The 21625-nt window shown below is 40.7% G+C and overlaps 2 pseudogenes; both read right to left on the bottom strand.

Annotated features, from left to right (window-relative positions):
* Window positions 1–6306: 6306 nt before the first annotated feature.
* Window positions 6307–8226, bottom strand: LOC139159245 (zinc finger protein 180-like; annotated as a pseudogene).
* A 1638-nt stretch (window positions 8227–9864) lies between these two features.
* Window positions 9865–21615, bottom strand: LOC139159244 (zinc finger protein 84-like; annotated as a pseudogene).
* Window positions 21616–21625: the final 10 nt, after the last annotated feature.

Raw genomic sequence — 21625 nt, 5'->3', positions numbered from 1 at the left:
TTTGGTGAAGTATCTTTGGACATTTTCAAGGGTGTTAATGTCTGAGATGTGATATGGGTTCCAAACAGATGAGCTATGTTCGAGGATGGGTCTGGCGAAAGATTGAACAGTTCTTCTGAACAGTTTTTGGTAATCTGTGTAAATTTGCCATGCATATAGTGTTCTTAGTCTGACTGTATAAATGTGAAAATGCAAAATCGTCTATTTCTATAGTAGAAATGCATAATTTTCGTTGCCGTGGTCACAAAAGCGAAGTTTATGATGAATGTAAGCTATTTTTAATTTGTTTTAGCCATAAGCAATTGGAATATAATATTTAAAAGCTGGGAACAAAATTTGTGTTACATAGTGTTATCATTCACTCCATAAAACAAACTAAAAAACACTCATTGGTCAGGGGGAAAGGTCTAATGACCAAAGGCCTGACGAAAAAGATGAGTTTTAAACTTTTTTGGAGGCAATCAGGGTGGGGGCAGTGCGAACCTCCTTCCTCCTATTTTTTGTCGTCTGAGTCTACCACCTCTAATATTCAACTTTCTTCCTAATTAATCGCTAAAACGTGACTTCCAAAAATAGTCATTATCTCTTATGCCTCTTGATTTTAGGCCCTCTCAATTGGTATCTTTACTCATAATTTTTTAGTTCTATCATTTCTAGATGCCCTACATTTTTAATTTCTTCTCCCCTTTCATCTCTCCCTTCCAACATTTAACTTTTTAAAATTTTAACTCATTCTCTATATTTAAATAAATACAATTCTTGCCATTACTATTCCATCTATTGGTTAATAACATTTTAAATTGCCCATAACAAAACGTCCAACTGATAAATTAAATAAGCTTATATAAACAACTTTAAGAATATTGATTATAAAGATCTTATATTATTCCAAAAATATCAATAATCATCTGAATTCTTTCAATATTAAAACAGGTTCATGGGTTATACAAATCTTATATAAAACAAATGTTATAAAAAGGGGTAATAATTGTCCAAATTATATATCCTTCCAACAATTGACCTACTATAGTCTAATATATTAACCTTTTTTTCTTTATTCTTTTTTTCTATTATTTTTTAATAAAATAATTCTAAAAAAATTATGACATTGTCAATCGTTCATTCTTTTAATCTTTCAAATATTTCCCTTCCAATCCAACTGTCATGATCTTTCCTTTTTCTTTCTTTTATTTTACCACCAATAATTTCCCCAATTCATTTTCTTTTTTTTTGGAATGTATTATTTGTACTACACTGTAGGTATATTCTCAATCCCTTCTAGTCTCTTCTCACTATTATCCCCTCATTTTTAATTGCATCTTCTGATACCAATATGCTCCTGTTGCTTTTTTCTTGTCACTCTCAATCCCAGTGTAATCATTATAAATACCAATATAATTGTCAAGCGGTCTTTTATTATCAAGTTGCTTTTCATAATATTCCAGCTTTTTTCCTGTGTTTTTTTCCATCTCCAAAGTCCAGAAGACAATTTTTAAAATCTTCATGACTGTATTTTAACATCCCAGCGAATTCTTCATAAACACACACCTCCATTTTGTCAAATTCAGACTTTCCTTGTGGACTTTGGACTTGACTTTCTATAGATTTGAACACTGGTCTCTATCCAACAAAATGAAATTAAAGAGAGAAAAAAGTAGGTTGTACACTTAGCCAAGAAAAACCAAATAGGAAGTAGAGAATAGATACAACGTGGCTCAATAGCAGTAACTGTGAAGTTACTTGAAGTTCTATCATAGTGAACAAACCCCTAAAAAGAGCAAGCAGTATTAGTATCAATTTATGATACTTTAGAAAGATCAAATTTAGGATTACTGCAACGTGTTTTGAATACCACAATGTTAAAAAAAAGTGTAGTAGAGTCTCTATAAAGAGAACAGAGAAGAGAAATAGGGATGATTAGGGGGCTGGAGGCTAAAAGATATAAAGAAGAGTTGCAGGAATTGGGTTTGTCTAGTCCAGTGAAAGGAAGGACTAGGTATGACTTGAGAGCCATCTTCCAACACCGGAGGGGTCAAGAAGAAGGGGGTCAACTTACCGTATTTTGCAATGCAGCAGAAGGCAAGACAAGAAGCAGCGGATGGAAACCAACCCAGGAGAGAACCAGCCTACAACTACGGAGAATTTTCCTGACACTGAGGACAATTTACCGATTGCCTGAAATGGTATTGGGTCTCCTGTTTGCGCAGGGGTCGGAATAGAAGACGCCCAAGGTCCCTCCCAACTCTCTCACAACCCCCAGTGATGGAGCACCCACAACCTCTGGAGGGAAGCCATTCCCAGAGAATCAACCTTAACTTGAGACTTTTTCAATCTTCCCACCAGCAGAAAATTGCAGCCACCAGTTTCACAGCGTGCAGCACCACTGGGATTAAATTTGGGCAGGGGAGGAACCTTCAGCACCAGCAGCTGACGCGCTTCAGCCCGGTTGCTTCTCTGCTTCCAGGCCGTGGAGGGAACCAAACAGCCCGACTTGCTCCCGGACTCTCCCCCCATCTGCCCTCAACTCACCTTCCAGCTGATGCTTCGATCCTCGGAAGAGAACAAAAGCCGCTCTGCATCCCACCTCCCTCCCATGAGTCTTCCGGATGAGGAAGTTCTGTTTCTCCTCTCCTCTGATCTTTTCTAGAAATTCGATACTCTATGGTTTTAACTCCTCTATCAGGCATGTTTCAGGCACATATGTTGCCTATTTCAGTGTTTCCCAACCTTTTTTGAGCCGCGGCACATTATTCATATTTTCAAAATCCTGGGGAACACTGAAGGGGGGCGGGGCGGGGGGGTGGGCTAAAGAAAAGTTTGGACAAAAAAACCCTCTCTCTTCCTCCCTTTCGCTCTATTTCTCCCTCTTTCTCTCTTTTCCTTCCTTCCCTTCTTTCTCTCTCTCCATCCCTTTCTTTCTTCCTCTCTTTTTTTCTCTCTTTCTCTCTCCCTCCTTCCCTTCCTCTATGTCTTTCTCTCTCCCTTGCTCTCTCTCTCTCTGTCTCTCTTGCTATCTCTTTCTTGCTTTTCTCTCTCTCTCTTGCTCTCTCTCTCTCTTTCACTGTCTTGCTATATGTCTCTCTTTCTCTTTGCCTCTCTTGCTATCTCTCTTTCTTTCTCTCTCTTTCTCTCTCTCTGTCTCTCTTGCTATGTCTCTCTTTCTTTCTCTTTCTTTCTCTCTCTCTCTGCCTCTCTTGCTAAGTCTCTCTTTTTCTCTTGCTATGTCTCTCTTTCTCTCTCTGTCTCACTTTCTCTGCCTCTCTTGCTATGTCTCTCTTTCTCTGTCTCTCTGCCTCTCTTATATGTCTCTCTCTCTCTCTTTCTCTGCCTCTCTTGCTATGTCTCTCTTTCTCTCTCTCTTTCTCTCTCTCTTTCTCTGCCTCTCTTTCTTGCTCTGTCTCTCTTTCTCTGCCTCTCTTGCTATGTCTCTCTTTCTTTCTCTCTCTCTCAGCTGACTGCAAGCGGGAGCCCTGACGGCGGCAGCTGGACGTGCTGCTGGACACCGTATATGCCAGGCCCGCAGCGCCAGCAGCACGTCCAACCGCCACCGTCAGGGCTCCCGCTTGCAGTCAGCTGAGAGAGAGAGAGAGAGCTCCCTCTCGCCGCCGACATCTCCCCGCGACTGCCTGAGGCCGCTGCAGCCACCCCCCGCTCCCAACGCCAGTGCCCTCCCGCCGGGCCACAAAGGACACTTGCCGTGGATGCCAGAGAAGCTCCAGCTGGGCGGGGCACTGCCGGTATTTCCGTCCTGGGGCTCCCGCTCGCAGCTGTCCCCCGGCTCCTGCTCGATGCCGCGGTTTTCGGCGCTCTCCTGCTGGGCTCCAAAGAAGGAAGGCGGGAAAAAGGCTCCTTTTTCCCGCCTTCCTTCTTTGGAGCCCAGCAGGAGAGCGCCGAAAACCGCGGCATCGAGCAGGAGCCGGGGGACAGCTGCGAGCGGGAGCCCCAGGACGGAAGTACCGGCAGCGCCCCGCCCAGCCGGAGCTTGGCGGCACACCTGGCCATGTCTCGCGGCACACCGGTGTGCCGCGGCACACCGGTTGGGAAACGCTGGCCTATTTGACTGCCATCTCCTGGTAGCAGCAGAAAAACACTCTTGTCCCGTCTCTAAGATGTTTGCAAGATGTTTTAACTGTATAAATGCTGTCAAATCTTTTTCACTGCAAATGAGCCTAGTGAAATAGTCAAATGTGTTGCTTTTGGAGCCATTTACATTGAGTTTCAATCTATTGTGTGCTTGTGTGTTGTTACATGTGAAACTGAGGTATTAATTTACAAACTTGACTGTAAAAAATATGACTCCAGTAACTGTAAAATATATGACTTCAGTAACCGAGTTGTTGAAGCGTGGAACTCATTACCGGACTCCATAGTGTCATCCCCAAACTCCCAAAACTTTACCCTTAGATTATCCACGATTGACCTATCCAGATTCCTAAGAGGTCAGTAAAGGACGAGTACAAGTGCACTAGACTGCCTTCTGTCCGCTGTCCTATTGCTCTCCTATATCTCCTATACCTTTCTTCTATTCCTATATCTTTTCTTCTATTCTTTCATTGATACGTTCTATTACTATATCTTCTTTTTTATTCTTTCATAGATATATTTTACCTAAGTATAAAGTATCTCCTCTATAACCTTCACAATATATTTTACTATGTATTTTAATATGTATTTTAAAACTCTCATTGTGTATTGGACAAAATTAAATAAATGAATGAATGAATGAATGAATGAATGAATAAGGTAGAACAATGTGGCCGATGATTTTATGAATTACATTAAGGAAATATTCCAGGCTAACAAAAACAACAACAGAGTTGGAAGGGACCTTGGAGATCTTCCAGTCCAATCTCTCTGCTTAGGCAGGAAACCCTACACTACAGTACTTCAGACAAATGGTTACACAACATCTGCTTAAAAACTTCCAGTGTTGGAACGTTCACAACTTCAGGAAGCAATATGTTCCACTGATTGATTGTTCTGTCAGGAAATTTCTCAGTTCTAAGTTACTTCTCTCCTTGTTTAGTTTGTACCCATTGCTTCTTGTTCTACCCCCAGGTGCTTTGGAGAATAGATTGACTCCCTTTTCTTTGTGGCACCCTCTGAGATATCGGAACACTGCTATGATGTCTCCCCTGTTCCTTCTTTCATTATACTAGACATACCCAGTTCCTGCAACCGTTCTTCATATGTTTTAGTCTCCAGTCCCCTAATCATTTCTGTTGCTCTTCTCTGAACTTTTTCTAGAGTCTCAACATCGTTTTTGCATCATGGTGACCAAAACTAAATGCCATATTCCAAGTGTGGACTTTCCAAGGCATTATAAAGTGGTATTAACACTTCATGTGATCTTGATTCTGTCCGTCTGTTAATGCAGGCTAGAACCGTGTTGGCTTTTTTGGCAGCTGCTGTACACTGCTGGCTCATATTTAAATAGTTGTCCACTAGGGCTCCAAGATCCCTCACAGTTACTACTGTTGAGCAATGTACGACATATACTGCACTTGTGAATATTTTTTCCTTGCCTAAATGTAGAACCTTACTTTTTTCACCATTGTATTTCATTTTATTTGACAGCACCCAATGTTCAGGTTTGTCAAGATCCTTCTGTATTTTGTACCTATCTTCTGGATTCCTGCCAGTTTGGTGTCATCTGCAAATTTGTCCCCTCGTGCGAGTCATTGATGAAGATGTTGAAGAGTACTGGGCCTACAACAGAGCCTTGTGGTATTCCAATGCATACATCCCTCCATGTAGATGCAGGTAAAAGTTTAACTTTTTTAAAAATGCTAAAAAACCAGGAAGATGGTTAGCCTATAACTTGAAAAAGAAGAGTTTGATAATTAGAAGATGAGAAAGGATGTATACATTTTCAAAACAAGATTAAAAAATAATTGAAGAATTTAATGAAAAATTATATGATAAAGAAAACTTTCAGAGTAAAAGATAATTTGGGAACAACTAAATTAACAAAACTGCATGAGAATATTTAAAATATGTTTAATGAAAAAATAACAATGATGGAGTTGATGGAGGTGGTAAAAACACACAAAAAATAGCAAGACCCCTGAACCAGATAGATTACCAGCAGATTTAAAAACTCTTGCAAGACATATTAAACCTGTCAATGTTATGCGAGTGGGGCCATTTTCAACTTTCCTTTTCTCTCCACCTATAAATTTAACCCTGAGAAATGTGAGAGTAAACTAAATCAGGCCAAAATTCCAACAATCAATTTCTCACCTACACTTTCAAAGAGAGATTACAAATGAAATTCAAGACTTATCTAAACTCTTGAAATGTTGCCTCCTGTGAATTTCCTTGTGTGTAATAAGGGATGATTTATGCTGGAAGTAATGTCCTCAGATTGGACATTTCAAAGATTTCTCCATGGTGTGAGTCTGCTGGTGTCTCACAAGACTGCAATTATGACTAAAACCTTTCCCACAAAAAGGACATTCAAAGGGTTTCTCTCCTGTGTGAGTCCTCTGGTGTGTCACCAGGTGGGAATTCAAACTAAAACTTTTCCCACAGTCATGACATTCAAAGGGTTTCTCTCTTGTGTGAATCCTCTGGGGTACCACCAGGTTGCAATTCTGACTGAAAGCTTTCCCACAGATAGGAAATTCATTATTTTTCATTCCCCCCCCAAAAAAATAAATAAATTTAGACATACACTACATCAAAATGTTACACACTTGTACATTTTTACAATATATGATAAAACAAATATCCTAAATTTGCACTGTTACTTTTATCTCCCATCTGTTTTCCTTCTATATTTCATGTTACTATCCTCCCTCTATCTCATTCGCTTCCCTCCACCTTTTCTCCCTCTCTCCCTCTTACGTTCTTTCCTCCTATCTCGCTCTCCCTCCTGTGCGAGTCTTCTGGTGTCTCACCAGGCTGGAATTAACACTAAAACGTTTCCCACAGTGAGGACATTCAAAGGGTTTCTCTCCCGTGTGAGTCCTCTGGTGTCTCATCAGACAGGAATCATCACTAAAACTTTTCCCACAGTCAGGACATTCAAAGGGTTTCTCTCCTGTGTGTCCTCTGGTGTCTCACCATACTGGAATTACTACTAAAACTTTTCCCACACTCAGGACATTCAAAGGGTTTCTCTCCTGTGTGGGTTTTCTGGTGTGCCACCAGGTGGGAAATCTGACTAAAACTTTTCCCACAGTCAGGACATTCAAAGGGTTTCTCTCCTGTGTGAGTCCTCTGGTGTTTCACCAGACTGGAATTATAACTAAAACCTTTCCCACAGTCGGGACATTCAAAGGGTTTCTCTCCTGTGTGAGTCCTCTGGTGTTTCACCAGGCTGGAATTATCACTAAAACTTTTCCCACAGTCGGGACATTCAAAGGGTTTCTCTCCTGTGTGAGTCCTCTGGTGTGTCACCAGGTGGGAACTCTGACTAAAACTTTTCCCACAGTCAGGATATTCAAAGGGTTTCTCTCCTGTGTGAGTCCTGTGGTGTTTCACCAGACAGGAATTATAACTAAAACCTTTCCCACAGTCGGGACATTCAAAGGGTTTCTCTCCTGTGTGAGTCCTGTGGTGTTTCACCAGACTGGAATTACAGTGAACCCTCGATCATCGCGAGGGTTCCGTTCCAGGACCCCACGCGATGATCGATCTTTAGCGAAGTAGCGGTGCGGAAGTAAAAACACCATCTGCGCGTGCGCAGATGGTGTTTTTGCTTCCACTGCCGCCCGCCCTTCGCCCGCCCACCCCGTTGCTCGCGCCTGGGGTGCGCGCGCGCTTGGGGACATCCCAGCTCCGCGCGCGTGGTGGGGACTCCCTAGCTCCGCTTCCCAGCTGGGGAGCGGAGCTGGGATGTCCCCAAGCGCGCGCGCTTTCCCCAGCAACGCGCGCGCGGTGGGGACTCCCTAGCTCCGCTTCCCAGCTGGGATGTCCCCAAGCGCGTGCCACCCGCCCGCCCACGCCGTTGCTCACGCCGCCGCTGGGGTCTTACGGGGGCAAGAGGGGGAAGACCTAGGGAAGCCTCTGCCCGCCGGGGAAACTCCACCATCTACGCATGCGTGGAAGGGCACACATGCGCAGATGGTGGAGTTTACTTCCGGGTTGAAAACTCGCGAAATAGCCCTTTCGCGATACTTGAGGATGCGAAACTCGAGGGTTCACTGTATAACTAAAACCTTTCCCACAGTCAGGACATTCAAAGGGTTTCTCTCCTTTGTGAGTCCTCTGGTGTTTCATGACTGAAATTGTGAGTGAATTATTTTACACAGTCTGCACATTCAAATGATTTCTCTTTTAGGCGAGTCTTGGGTTTGACTGGAATTCTCTTTGAAACTTTCCTCACAAAAAGGAATAAATCCGAAATGCTGGAGATGTAAAAAAAATGGGGACCTATTACCACATTTGGTGGACTTGCCCAAAAATTTTAAAAATTTTGGAGTAAAATGCAGAACTGGATAGAAGAGATATTACAAATGAAAATAAACAAAAAACCCGAAGCCTTTCTTCTTGGAATCATAGACCAAAAAATAGATAAAAACAAACATTATTTACTCATGCATATATTGACAGCAATTAGAATAGCAATAGACCAACAATGGAAACAACCCGAACCCCCAGACGACGATTTGATAATAAAAAAGATTTTAGACTGTGCTGAATCAGATGCACTAACAATTAAATTAAAAAACAAAGAATACTCCGAACATGATAAAACTTGGAAATACCTTTATAACTGGTTCAAGAGAAGGAATAAAACTCAAAAGAAAACACAAGACTAACAATACTTTATATCCTTTTTATTACATAGGAAAAATTATAAAAGATATATATACCAAGTCTTTTATAAAGAAAGATTTGTATAATTTTAAAGAAATTAAAAACATGAATGAAAGAAGGCGGATAAAAAAAAATGATTTAAAGAATAGTGATAACCTACAAGAGAAAATGGTAAATACTGAGGTTATAACACGCTTCACCAGAAAATAATTTAAAATAAAAAATCAACCATAACTTACCTCCTAAAGGGAACATAAGTACAAATGCTATATAATATGCTAAGCGAATAGATATCGCTATCAATGTACTTAAATAAGTAACTACTTTTTTAAGAATTCTTTTTGTTTTTGTGTTGTTTGTTTGTTTGTCTGTCATGTGTTGATTGGTTTTGTATCAATATATGATGTAAAACATTCATTTTGTGTAAATGTGTATATATGTAATAAAATACTTTTTCTAAAAAAAAAAAAGAACAGAAAAGAAAGGAAAAAAAGGTTAAGAAGTATCACTGTAAAATTTAGAACACAAAATACAAATATTATATACTTATAGTCTTCTTATAAATCAAGTAATCCTTATTGATACAAAATGTTGTAAATCCAGTAGTATCAAGGGAAGAATTTCTGTATTATTATATTTTGTGCAGTCCCGATTTTCCAATTCGAAGCAAAGTCAAATTTGAGGTTTTTTCTTTTTTTAAAAAATGCAGTCGGTTTATATTTCACAGTCCAAGACAAATGCAGGCAAAGTCTCCGCTATTAATCCAAGAGAAAATGGCAAATAATCCAAAGGCAGTAATCCACGAATCAACAGTCCAAAAAGAAAGGTCTTCTTAGCTTTAATGTATCAATTCATTTTATTTTTCATTTATTTTCAATTTGTTGGTTTATTTCATTTTATCGTTAGAAGAGAAGAAAGAAAAAAAAAATAAGTTGAAGTAAGAATGTTCTTTATCCCTCTACTATCAAAGTTAGAGCCCGGGATTTAGAACTTGCTGTAGATTTAAAGGTTCCAGATTTTATTCATTTTTATTAACTTTGCAGATTAAGTCTTTCATAAAGTCATATCCAATTTAGGTTGTATAATTAATAATAATAATAATAATAATAATAATAATAATAATAATAATAATAATAATAATTTATTAGATTTGTATGCCGCCCCTCTCCGAAGACTCGCTTCCCTCCAAATTTTCTCCCTCTCTCCCTCTTCCCTTCTTCCCTCCTACCTCGCTCTCCTTCCTGTGTGAGTCTTCTGGTGTGTCAACAGGTTGGAACTCCGACTAACATGAAACAAAAAGTATTTATCTTGATTTCTTCTAGTCTTTTTGTACTCTTTTCCGATCTGAGGAATTTCAAAAGTCTTTACATTCTTTTAACTTTTTTCCGCTTCCCGCTAGGTTTGGGGGGATCGCAATGGCCGTATCCTCTTAACAAAGAGGATCAGTTCTCCCTTGTCCAGAGCTGCAGGGCAGACCGCTGTCTCCGGAGCTTCGGTGGCGGCTCCTCAGACAGAGGGAAGCCCCCTGTTCTAGGATCGGGCCATCCGGACCCGATTCCGATCGCAATCAGCGACCTCTGGAGGGGTGAAAGGAGTCTCGGGGCAGAGCCCTGCCCGGGAGACTCTGCTGCAGTCCCGAGCCAGACCGGAAGTCCAGCCTGCCTCCCTCTCATTCGCTTCCCTCCAACTTTTCTCCCTCTCTCCCTCTTCCCTTCTTCCCTCCTACCTCGCTCTCCTTCCTGTGTGAGTCTTCTGGTGTTGCACCAGGCTGGAATTAACACTAAAACCTTTCCCACAGTCGGGACATTCAAAGGGTTTCTCTCCTGTGTGAGTCCTCTGGTGTTGTACCAGGCTGGAATTAACACTAAAACCTTTCCCACAGTCGGGACATTCAAAGGGTTTCTCTCCTGTGTGAGTCCTCTGATGTGTCACCAGGTTGGAACTCCGACTAAAACTTTTCACACAGTCAGGACATTCAAAGGGTTTCTCTCGTGTGTGAGTCCTCTGGTGTTGCATCAGGCTGGAATTCTGACTAAAACCTTTCCCACAGTCAGGACATTCAAAGGGTTTCTCTCCTGTGTGAGTCCTCTGGTGTGTCACAAGGTGGGAACTCCGACTAAAACTTTTCCCACAGTCAGGACATTCAAAGGGTTTCTCTCCTGTGTGAGTCCTCTGGTGTTTCACAAGGCTGGAATTAACACTAAAACCTTTCCCACAGTCAGGGCATTCAAAGGGTTTCTCTCCTGTGTGAGTCCTCTGGTGTTGCACCAGGCTGGAATTATCACTAAAACCTTTCCCACAGTCGGGACATTCAAAGGGTTTCTCTCCTGTGTGAGTCCTCTGGTGTGTCACAAGGTGGGAACTCGAACGAAAACTTTTCCCACAGTCAGGACATTCAAAGGGTTTTTCTCCTGTGTGAGTCCTCTGGTGTATCACCAGGCTGGAATTAACACTAAAACCTTTCCCACAGTCGGGACATTCAAAGGGTTTCTCTCCTGTGTGAGTCCTCCGGTGTGTCACCAGGTTGGAACTCCGACTAAAACTTTTCACACAGTCAGGACATTCAAAGGGTTTCTCTCCTTTGTGAGTCCTCTGGTGTTTCATGACTGAAATTGTGAGTGAATTTTTTTACACAGTCTGCACATTCAAATGATTTCTCTTTTAGGCGAGTCTTGGGTTTGACTGGAATTCTCTTTGAAACTTTCCTCACAGAAAGGATATTCAAATTGTGTTATTCCTGTGTCTGCATCCTTTAGTGTGTCATGACCTGAGAATTTCTAATGAAATGTTCACACAATCTGCACAGTCATATGTTTCCTTACTCATGTGTGTCTTCTGGTGTACCACCATGTTGCCATGCTCACTAAAGATGTAACACATTGGGGTTCTTTTGTGGCTTTTCTCTTGTGTAGTTAGTTCCAAGAATCACAAGGGAAATGTTCTGTCTAGCTCCTCAATGTAGAAACAGCTGTGATTTGCAACCTCTTGTTTTTCCACAAAAAAGCTGCAATTTTTCCAAAGCTGAGTTCATCAAAAATATGCCTTGTTTAGTGGTGCTTTCATTCAAGCCATTTTCTTCCTCACAGGGAGAGGCCTGAATTACTGTCTGCTCTACGTGGCTTTACTGTTGACCTTTTCATCTCAACTGACTTCCAGATATCTCCCTTTTTTGCTGATGGAGGAAAAAACATGTAACGTATCCTTGAGTTCTGCATAATCTGCTTATTCGAGCTTGAAATGTTTTTTGATGTTCTCTCTCTTGTCTAACAGCTTCTGGAAGAGGAGGAGAATTGTATGGCTTTCCAAAAGAAATGGAAAATATTTTGATTTTTCCCTTGATTTTCTTCCCTTTTCAATGTTGCTTTTTATTTCAATTGTCCCGAGTGGTCTTATTGCCATCCCCTTTGTCTGTAAGATTCAAAGATAAATAGAACTTTAATTGTTTATAAAATAATTAGAGATGATGGTAAAAAAGAATAAAAGTATATATTATAGTGAAAAGTCAAACATGCCCCAATACTAATCACTTAAATTATTTATGATCCATAGAAGACTACCGAGATCCATGCTCAAATATCCATTCAAATTCAGTTGTTTAATTGGGTCAATCAACATTCTTAGCAATGCAAAGGACTAGCAATTGCTTCCAGGTGTGGGGATTCAGCTCCACTAATCTTAGAGGCCTAGGTCTTAGAAGAACTTGGACAATTAAAGATAAATAAGGCAATTGGTCCAGATGGCAACCACCCCAGAGTTCCTAAAGAACTCAGACCTGTGACTGCAACCCCCCCTGACTGATTTGTTTAACCAATCCCTTTTAACAGGAGATGTTCCTGATGATTGAAGAATGGCCAATGTTGTGCCTATCCACAAGAAGGGTAGTGGAGAAGAAGCTGACAACTATAGACCAGGTATCTTGACATCAGTTGTAGTTTAAATGATGGAGACTCTACTCAAAAAGAAGATAAATTAATACTTAAGAAACAATAACTTATTGGACCCAAACTAGCATGGCTTTACTGAGGGCAAATCATGTCAGACTAATCTCATTGGTTTCTTTGACTATGTCACAAAGGTGTTGGATGAAGGTGGCCCGTGGATATTGCCTACCTGGACTTCAGCAAAGCCTTTGATACTGTTCCACATAAATAGATACATTAGTGAAGAGTGAACCTAATCTCTGATAGTTCAGTGGATTTGCAGCTAGCTGAAGATGCAAATGTTTGTGAGTGACATAGGGGAAGGTTTGGTAGGGAAGTTTTGCCCATTTGCCGATGATTCTACAGCAGTGGTCCCCAACCTTTTTTCCACCAGGTGACCAGTTTCAGAAAGACAATTTTTCTATGGCCCGGTGGGGGCGGAAAGGCGGTTTAGCTTATCGTTCCATTGTCACTCTACCCTCCCTTTTTAATTTTGCGGGGGAGTTGAGGTGACAGAGGGAGGAAGGGTAGGAGGGGGCGGTTTCCTGTCTCTTTCCCCTCCTGTTCACTCGGGACCGCCGTTTGCCTTTCAGCAGTTCCAGAAGACAACCCCCCCCCCCCGTTCCGGCTGGGATTGCAGCAAGGAATCCCAGAGCAGGGGGAGGTGCCTCCACGGACACAGTCACCTTCCTTTGCGATCGCTGCCTGCTTGGAGCGCCCACCAGTGCCAGGTCTGGTAATTTTCTTGCAGCAAGGAATCCTTCCAAAAGAAAATTACCAGAGCTGGTGGTGGGGGTTTCATGGTCACAAACACACCCCTGGCTTCGCTCCCACCCAGGACCCCGGGAATAGGGTGGGGGAGCCTAGCAAAAAAAGAGCTGCACAATGCCAAAGCCTTTTCGTTTGAGCTGCAGGCAGAGCGAGGGCTTTGCAAGGGCTTCGCAAGGAGGAAATAGACCACTTTTGACGAGAGAAGAAAGACAGGAAAGGAAGAAAGCAAGCAAGCAAAGGTTTTCTCAGCCCGAGGCAAATGGCGGTCCCAAGTGAACGTGAGGGGAAATAGACAGGAAACAGCTTGGCACTCGCCGGCTCCACAGCAGCTGCTGACTCCGCGGCCCGGTGCAACATGCCTTGCGGCCCGGTACTGGTCCGTGGACCGGCGGTTGGGGACCCCTGCTCTACAGTGTGCAATAGGGTTGATATTCCTGGAGGCATCTGTAATATGGCAAATGATTTAGCTTTAGTAAATAAGTGGCCAAAGCAATGGAAACTGCAGTTTAATGTTTCCAAATGTAAAATAGTGCACTTGGGGAAAAGGAATCCTCAATCTGAGTATTGTATTAGTAGTTCTGTTCTAGCAAAAAGTTCAGAACAGAAGGATTTAGGGGTAGTGATTTCTGAAAATCTCAAAATGGGTGAACAGTGCGGTGATGTGGTAGGGAAAGCAAGTAGAATGCTAGGCTGCATAGCTAACGATATAACAAGCAGGAAGAGGGAGATTGTGATCCTCCTTTATGGAGCGCTGGTGAGACCGCATTTGGAATACTGTGTTCAGTTTTGGAACCTCATCTACAAAAAGATATTGACAAAACTGAACAGGTCCAAAGACGGGCTAAAAAAATGGTGGAGGGTCTTAAGCATAAAACCTATCAGGAAAGACTTAATGAACTCAATCTGTATAGAGAGGGGGCACAATCTGAGGTTAGTTGGGGGAAAGATCAGAAGCAACATGAGAAAATATTTTATGAGAGTAGTAGATACTTGGAAATAACTTCAAGCAGACATGGTTGGTAAATCTACAGTAACTGAATTTAAATATGCCTGGGATAAACATATATCCATCCTAAGATAAAATACAGGAAATAGTATAAGAGCAGACTAGATGGACCATGAGGTCTTTTTCTGCCGTCAGTCTTCTAGGTTTCTAGGTTTCTATTAACATCTGGCAAGGGAACAAAGAATTCTACAAGTGAACCATGGGTTAAAGCCACAAAACTTTGGATATTGTGCTTCCCCGAAGATAAGACAGGCGCCTGTCTTGTAGTGTGATACAATTTTTAATTTGTTTTAGACATAAGCAATTGGAATATAACATTTAAAAGCTGGGAACAAAATTTGTGTTACATAGTGTTATCATTCACTCCATAAAACAAACTAAAAAACACTTGTTGGACAGGGGGAAAGGTCTAATGACCACAGGCCTGGCGAAAAAGATGAGTATTTAAACTTTTTCGGAAGGCAAGCAGGGTGGGGGCAGTGCGAACCTCCTTCCTCCTATTTTTGTCGTCTGAGTCTACCACCTCTAATATTCAACTTTCTTCCTAATTAATCGCTAAAACGTAACTTCCAAAAATAGTCATTATCTCTTATGCCACTTGATTTTAGGCCCTATTTCTCCCTCTCCTCAATTGGTATCTTGACTCATCATTTTTTTAGTTCTAGATCCCCTAAATTTTTAATTTCTTCTTCCCTTTCATCTCTCCCTTCCAACATTCTAAGTTTTTAAATTTTTAACTCATTCTCTATATTTAAATAAATACAATTCTTGTCATCACTATTCCATCTATTGGTTAATAACATTTTAAATTGCCCATAACAAAAAATCCAACTTTAAGAATATTGATTATAAAGATCTTATATTATTCCAAAAATATCAATAATCATCTGAATTCTTTCAATATTAAAGCAGGTCCATGAGTTATACAAATCTTATATAAAACAAATGTTATAAAAAGGGGTAATGATTGTCCAAATTATATATCCTTCCAACAACTGATATATTACAGTCTAATATATTTCCCTTTTTTCTTTATTCTTTTTTTCTATTATTTTTAATAAAATAATAAAATAATTCTTAAAAAATTATGACATTCCGTCAATCGCTCATTCTTTTAATCTTTCAAATATTTCCCTTCCAATTCTACAGTCATGATCTTTTCTTTTTTTCTTTTCTTTTTCTACCAATAACTTCCCCAACTCATTTTTTTCATTTTGAATATATTATTTGTTTAGGAACTACACTGTAGGTATATTCTCAATCCCTTTTTGTCTCTTCTCACTATTACCCCTCATTTTTAATTGCATATTCTGATAACAATATGTTCCTGTTGCTTTTTTCTTGTCACTCTCAGTCCCAGTGTAATAATTATAAATCCTAATATTTTGCAATGAACCAGAAGGCAAGACAAGAAGCATCGGATGGAAACCAACCCAGGAGAGAACCAGCCTACAAGTACGGAGAATTTTCCCGACACTGAGAACAATTAACCGATTGCCAGAAATGGTATTGAGTCTCCTGCTTGTGCAGGGGTCGGAATAGAAGACGCCCAAGGTCCCTCCCAACTCTCTCACAACCCCCAGTGATGGAGCACCCACAACCTCTGGAGGGAAGCCATTCCCAGAGAATCAACCTTAACTTGAGACTTTTTCAATCTTCCCACCAGCAGAAAATTGCAGCCACCAGTTTCACAGAGTGCAGCACCAGTGGGATTAAATTTGGGCAGGGGAGGAACCTGCAGCACCAGCAGCTGACGCGCTTCAGCCCGGTTGCTTCTCTGCTTCCAGGCCGTGGAGGGAACCAAACAGCCCGATTTGCTCCCGGACTCTTCCCCCACCTGCCCTCAATTCACCTTCCAGCTGATGCTTCGATCCTCGGAAGAGCACAAAAGACCTTCTGCACTCCACCCCCCTCCCGTGAGTCTACCGGAAGAGGAAGTTCTCTATTTCTCTCTGATCTTTTCTAGCAATTCCGTACTCGATGGTTTTAACTCCTCTATCAGGCAGGTTTCAGGCAAAGATATTGCGTATGTGATAGCGGGAGAAAAACACTCTTATCCCGTCTGTAAGGCGTTTGCAAGATGTTTTCACTGTATAAATGCTGTCAAATCTTTTTCACTTTGCAAGTGAGCCTAGTAAAATAGTCAAATGTGATGCTACTTGCCTTATCAAGATTAGATATGTGCTGAGCCCTACATTTATTTGATTTTAATGACTTTTCATTTATAACAAACCAACGTACAAAACGCAAAATGTACATATCTAAAAGACCAACATACAAGTGGGGGGGATGGGAAAATATTTTCCCCTAAATTTATTTTTCCAAGGAAATATTTTTATTTATCAAACCGTGTACATGATAACAGGTATAAACATAAACAAAAGCAAAATAGGTATAGGTAAATTTGGACAATAGGATAGGAACGGTTGGCACACTGGTGCACTTATTCACCCCCCTTACAGACCACTTAGGAAATGGGTGAGGTTGATTGTAGTCTGAGGTTAAAGTTTTGGGGGTTTCGGGAACAAACCGCAGAGTCAGGTAGTGCCTTCCAGGCATTGATCATTCTGCTGCTGAAGTTGTATTTTCTGCAGTCAGGTTTGGAGCCATTTACATTGAGTTTCAATCTATTGTGCGGTTGTGTGTTGTTGCGTCAGAAGCTGAGGTATTAATTGACAGGTAGAAGAGTGTGGCCGATGATTTTATGGACCACATTAAGATCAGATCGAAGGCGATGCACCACTAAATTTTTTGGGCGCAAAATTTCAAGTCTGGTGGAATAAGGTATTTTTTTTTAAATTATAATTTTTATTGATTTTTTAATAATTTTACAAAAAACAAAAACATAAAACATAAAAGTGTACCATCACCAAACAAAAAAATAAAAATTCCCTTCACCAGGGAAGATTCAATTTTGTGTCCTCCATTTGCTTCATCTCTGGAATAAGGTATTGAGTTCTGAGAAGAGTAGAGTATTCTTGCGAAATATTTCTGGACTCTCTCAACTGTAAATGTTCATGAAGGTTTAAAGAATGACACAATCGTCTTTGTTCAGGGTGACTCTCAGTGGAAATCAAAACTCTCTATATCCCAAAACTTCAAGACTGATTTCCCACAGCTCCTAAGTATTTATTACATGGTAGTACCATTAGACCAAACACTATAAGGGAGATATCTTCATTCCTATGGTCTGCATCCAAGAGCCACCAGCATACCTGAAGGAAGAAATGTTACATCTGCTAAATGCTAAAATCCTTCTTCCTCTGTAAATTGACCTGTAAAGTCTCCAGAGACTTCAGTATGAACAGTATGCAGCAGGGTTTAGAAAATGGGGCCTACAAAAGAGGGAGTGATAGCCTATATGTAGTAGAAGAAATATTTCCAAAAGGATTTTTAAAAAACAAAAACAAAAAGAGAATATCCCATCAAACTATATAGCGGACAACCAGGCAAACAACAACAACAACAACAACACAGTTGGAAGGGACCTTGGAGATCTTCTAGTCCAATCTCTCTGCTTAGGCAGGAAACCCTACACTACTTCAGACAAATGTTTATCCAACATCTGCTTAAAAATGTCCAGTGTTGGAACGTTCACAACTTCAGGAAGCAATATGTTCTACTGATTAATTGTTCTAACGGTCAGGAAAATTCTTAGTTCTAAGTTACTTCTCTCCTTGTTTAGTTTGTACCCATTGCTTCCTGTTCTACCCTCAGGTGCTTTGGAGAATAGATTGACTCCCTTTTCTTTGTGGCATCCCCTGAGATATTGGAACACTGCTATTATGTCTCCCCTGTTCCTTCTTTTCATTAAACTAGACATACCCAGTTCCTGCAACCATTCTTCATATGTTTTAGTCTCCAGTCCCCTAATCATTTTTTTTGCTCTTCTCTGAACTTTTTCTAGAGTCTCAACATCCTTTTTCCATCATGGTGACCAAAACTAAATGCCGTATTCCAAGTGTGGACTTACCAAGGCATTATAAAGTGGTATTAACACTTCATGTGATCTTGATTCTATCCCTCTGTTAATGCAGGCTAGAACTGTGTTGGCTTTTTTTGGCAGCTGCTGTATACTGCTGGCTCATATGAAAAAATAACAATGATGGAATTGGTGGAGGTGGTAAAAACACAAAAAAATAGCAAGACCCCTGAATCAGATTTATTACCAGCAGAGAGTTAAAAATTCTTACAAGACATATTAAACCTGTCAATGTTATGCAAGTGAGGCCATTTTCCACTTTCCTTTTCTCCACCTATAAATTTAATCCTGAGAAATGTGAGAATAAACTAAATCAGGCCAAAATTCCAACAATCAATTTCTCACCTACACTTTCAAAGAGAGATCGCAAATGAAATTCAAGACTTCTCTAAACTCTTGAAATGTTGCCTCCAGTGAATTTCCTTGTGTGCAATAAGGGATGATTTATGCTTGAAGTAATGTCCTCAGATTGGACATTTCAAAGATTTCTCCATGGTGTGAATCTGCTGGTATCTCACAAGGCTGGAATTATAACTAAAACCTTTCCCACAAAGAGGACATCCCAATGGTTTCTCTCCTGTGTGAATCCTCTGGGGTACCACCAGGTTGCTATTGTGACTGAAAGCTTTCCCACAGATAGGAAATTCAACATTTTTCTTTCCCCCCCCACAAACTTTAAATTTATACATATACCACATCAACATGTTACAAACTTATATATTTTTCCAATATATGATAAACAAATATCCTAAATTTACAATGTCACTTAATTTTTTTAAAAAAATATTTTTATTAATTTTCAAAGACAAACATTACAAACATAACATATGACATAAAAAGGTAGAAGTCTTTGTTGTACAGAAAAAAAGAACTTATTGTTGTTTGAATCAATCCAGAGAATATTTTAAAATGTCTATTACAACTCTCTATGTAAAAATACATCTAGTGAAATATTGAAAAATATAAGATTTAATTATAAGTTAAATCAAAATGAATAAAGTATCTATTATAACTCGCTATGTGAAAACACATCTAGTCATATATTAAAGAATATAAAGACACCCTTTCAGTGCCTCTGCAAACACTCCGTTCTCCTAGCTTTGTTAATGCAAACTCTTTCCATCTCCAAGCCGCCCCTCCCTTTTCTTTCTTCAAAAAAGAAAAAAAAAGAAACCCCTTCATCCCAGCAGCAGCGGTTTGTGTTCGTAAGGTGAAAATAGTTCGGAAGAAGAGGCAAAAAAATCTTAAACACCGGGTTCATATCTCGAAAAGTTCGTTAGAAGAGGCGTTCGTAAGACGAGGTACCACTGAATACTGAAACGTGCCTAGTCCTTTCTCTTCATCAAACCCTTTGTCTTCGTGGAATATTAATCCTCCATCTTATGTAATATTTCCTGCAGCTGCTGCAAATGCAGTCACTGTGTAGATTCCACACAAGAAGTAATGAAACCAATAATTTTAAATTTAAATAACTCTCTTTGATTGCTAAAATAGAGTTCAATTCAATACCGTTCTTATCCCCTCGGTTCCGATGTATTTAATAAAACCTTCCAGGTTCAATCTGACGCTCTATTTAAAGTCTCTATGATTATGTGAGCGGAAGCTGTTCCGGCTTATTAAAGTCCACTCACACTGGGAAATTACTTTAACTTTCTTCTTCGCCTTAAATAAATTTGTAAATTTCTGTATCAATTTTATTTGTAGGAGTATTAATCACTTTACCTTCTTCTTTCTCTGTTGATCCAAGCACTCTGTTAGACTTCTCTGGTTTTTTTCCTTGTTCTTCCTCTCTTCTGGAGGTGCCGCTATGGCCAGGCGACGGCCATTGCCAGGGCCCGGATCTTTCCTCCTGGCACTGCGGGGCAATCCTACACCTTGGGGGTAGCAGCGAATACTCCCATGATGTTCAGAGACCCCCTGTTCCGGTTCTGATTGGATCGCTAGATATGGGACCGCCAGGGCGAAAACGGAGGTCTGGGGACGGAGCTCCATCGCCAGCCTCCCGACACAGCTCAGTGGCCACCGGAAGTCCTGCGATGTTACTTTTATCTCCCATCTATTTTCCTTCTATATTTCATGTTACTAGCCTCCCTCTATCTCATTCGCTTCCCTCCACCTTTTATCACTCTCTCCCTCTTACCTTCTTCCCTCCTACCTCGCTCTTCTTCCTGCGTGAGTCTTTTGGTGTTTCACCAGGTGGGAACTCTGACTAAAACTTTTCCCACAGTCAGGACATTCCAAGGGTTTCTCTCCTGACTGAGTCTTCTGATGTGTCACCAGGTGGGAACTATGCCTAAAAATTTTCCCAGTCAGGACATTCAAAGGGTTTCTCTCCTGAGTGAGTCCTCTGGTGTGTCACCAGGCTGGAATTATCACTAAATCTTTTCCCACAGTCAGGGCATTCAAAGGGTTTCTCTCCTGAGTGAGTCCTCTGGTGTCTCAACAGGTGGGAACTGTGACTAAAACTTTTCCCACAGTCAGGACATTCAAAGGGTTTCTCTCCTGTGTGAGTCCTCTGGTGTATCACCAGGAGGGAACTCTGACTAAAACTTTTCCCACAGTCAGGACATTCAAAGGGTTTCTCTCCTGTGTGAGTCCTCTGGTGTCTCATCAGGTTGGGACGCTGACTAAAACTTTTCCCACATTCAGGGCATTCAAAGGGTTTCTCTCCTGAGTGAGTCCTCTGGTGTGTCACTAGGTGGGAACTATGACTAAAACTTTTCCCACAGTCAGGACATTCAAAGGGTTTCTCCCCTGAGCAAGACCTCCGGTGTTTCATAACTGAAATTGTGACTGAATTTTTTTACACAGTCTGCACAAAGGATAATCCAATTGTGTTATTCCTGTGTCTGCATCCTTTAGTGTGTCATGACCTGAGAATTTCTAATGAAATGTTCACACAATCTGCACAGTCATATGTTTCCTCACTCATGTGTGTCCTCTGGTGTACCACCATGTTGCCATGCTCACTAAAGATGTAACACATCGGGCTTCTTTTGTGGCTTCTCTCTTGTGTAGTTGGTTCCAAGAATCACAAGAGAACTATTCTGACAAATTTTTGCTACACTGAGATAGTGTGCATGGCTCTTCTCCTGTCTAGCTCCTCAATGTATAAAGAGCTGTGATTTGCAATCTCTTGTTTTTCCACAAAAAAGCTGCAATTTTTCCAAAGCTGAGTTT

The sequence above is a fragment of the Erythrolamprus reginae genome, chromosome 2 (genome assembly GCF_031021105.1).
Source record: "Erythrolamprus reginae isolate rEryReg1 chromosome 2, rEryReg1.hap1, whole genome shotgun sequence".
In the NCBI taxonomy this organism is placed as follows: Eukaryota; Metazoa; Chordata; class Lepidosauria; order Squamata; family Dipsadidae; genus Erythrolamprus; species Erythrolamprus reginae.
The sequence above is the reverse complement of the archived record's forward strand: the minus strand, read 5'-3'. Positions and strand labels throughout refer to the sequence as shown.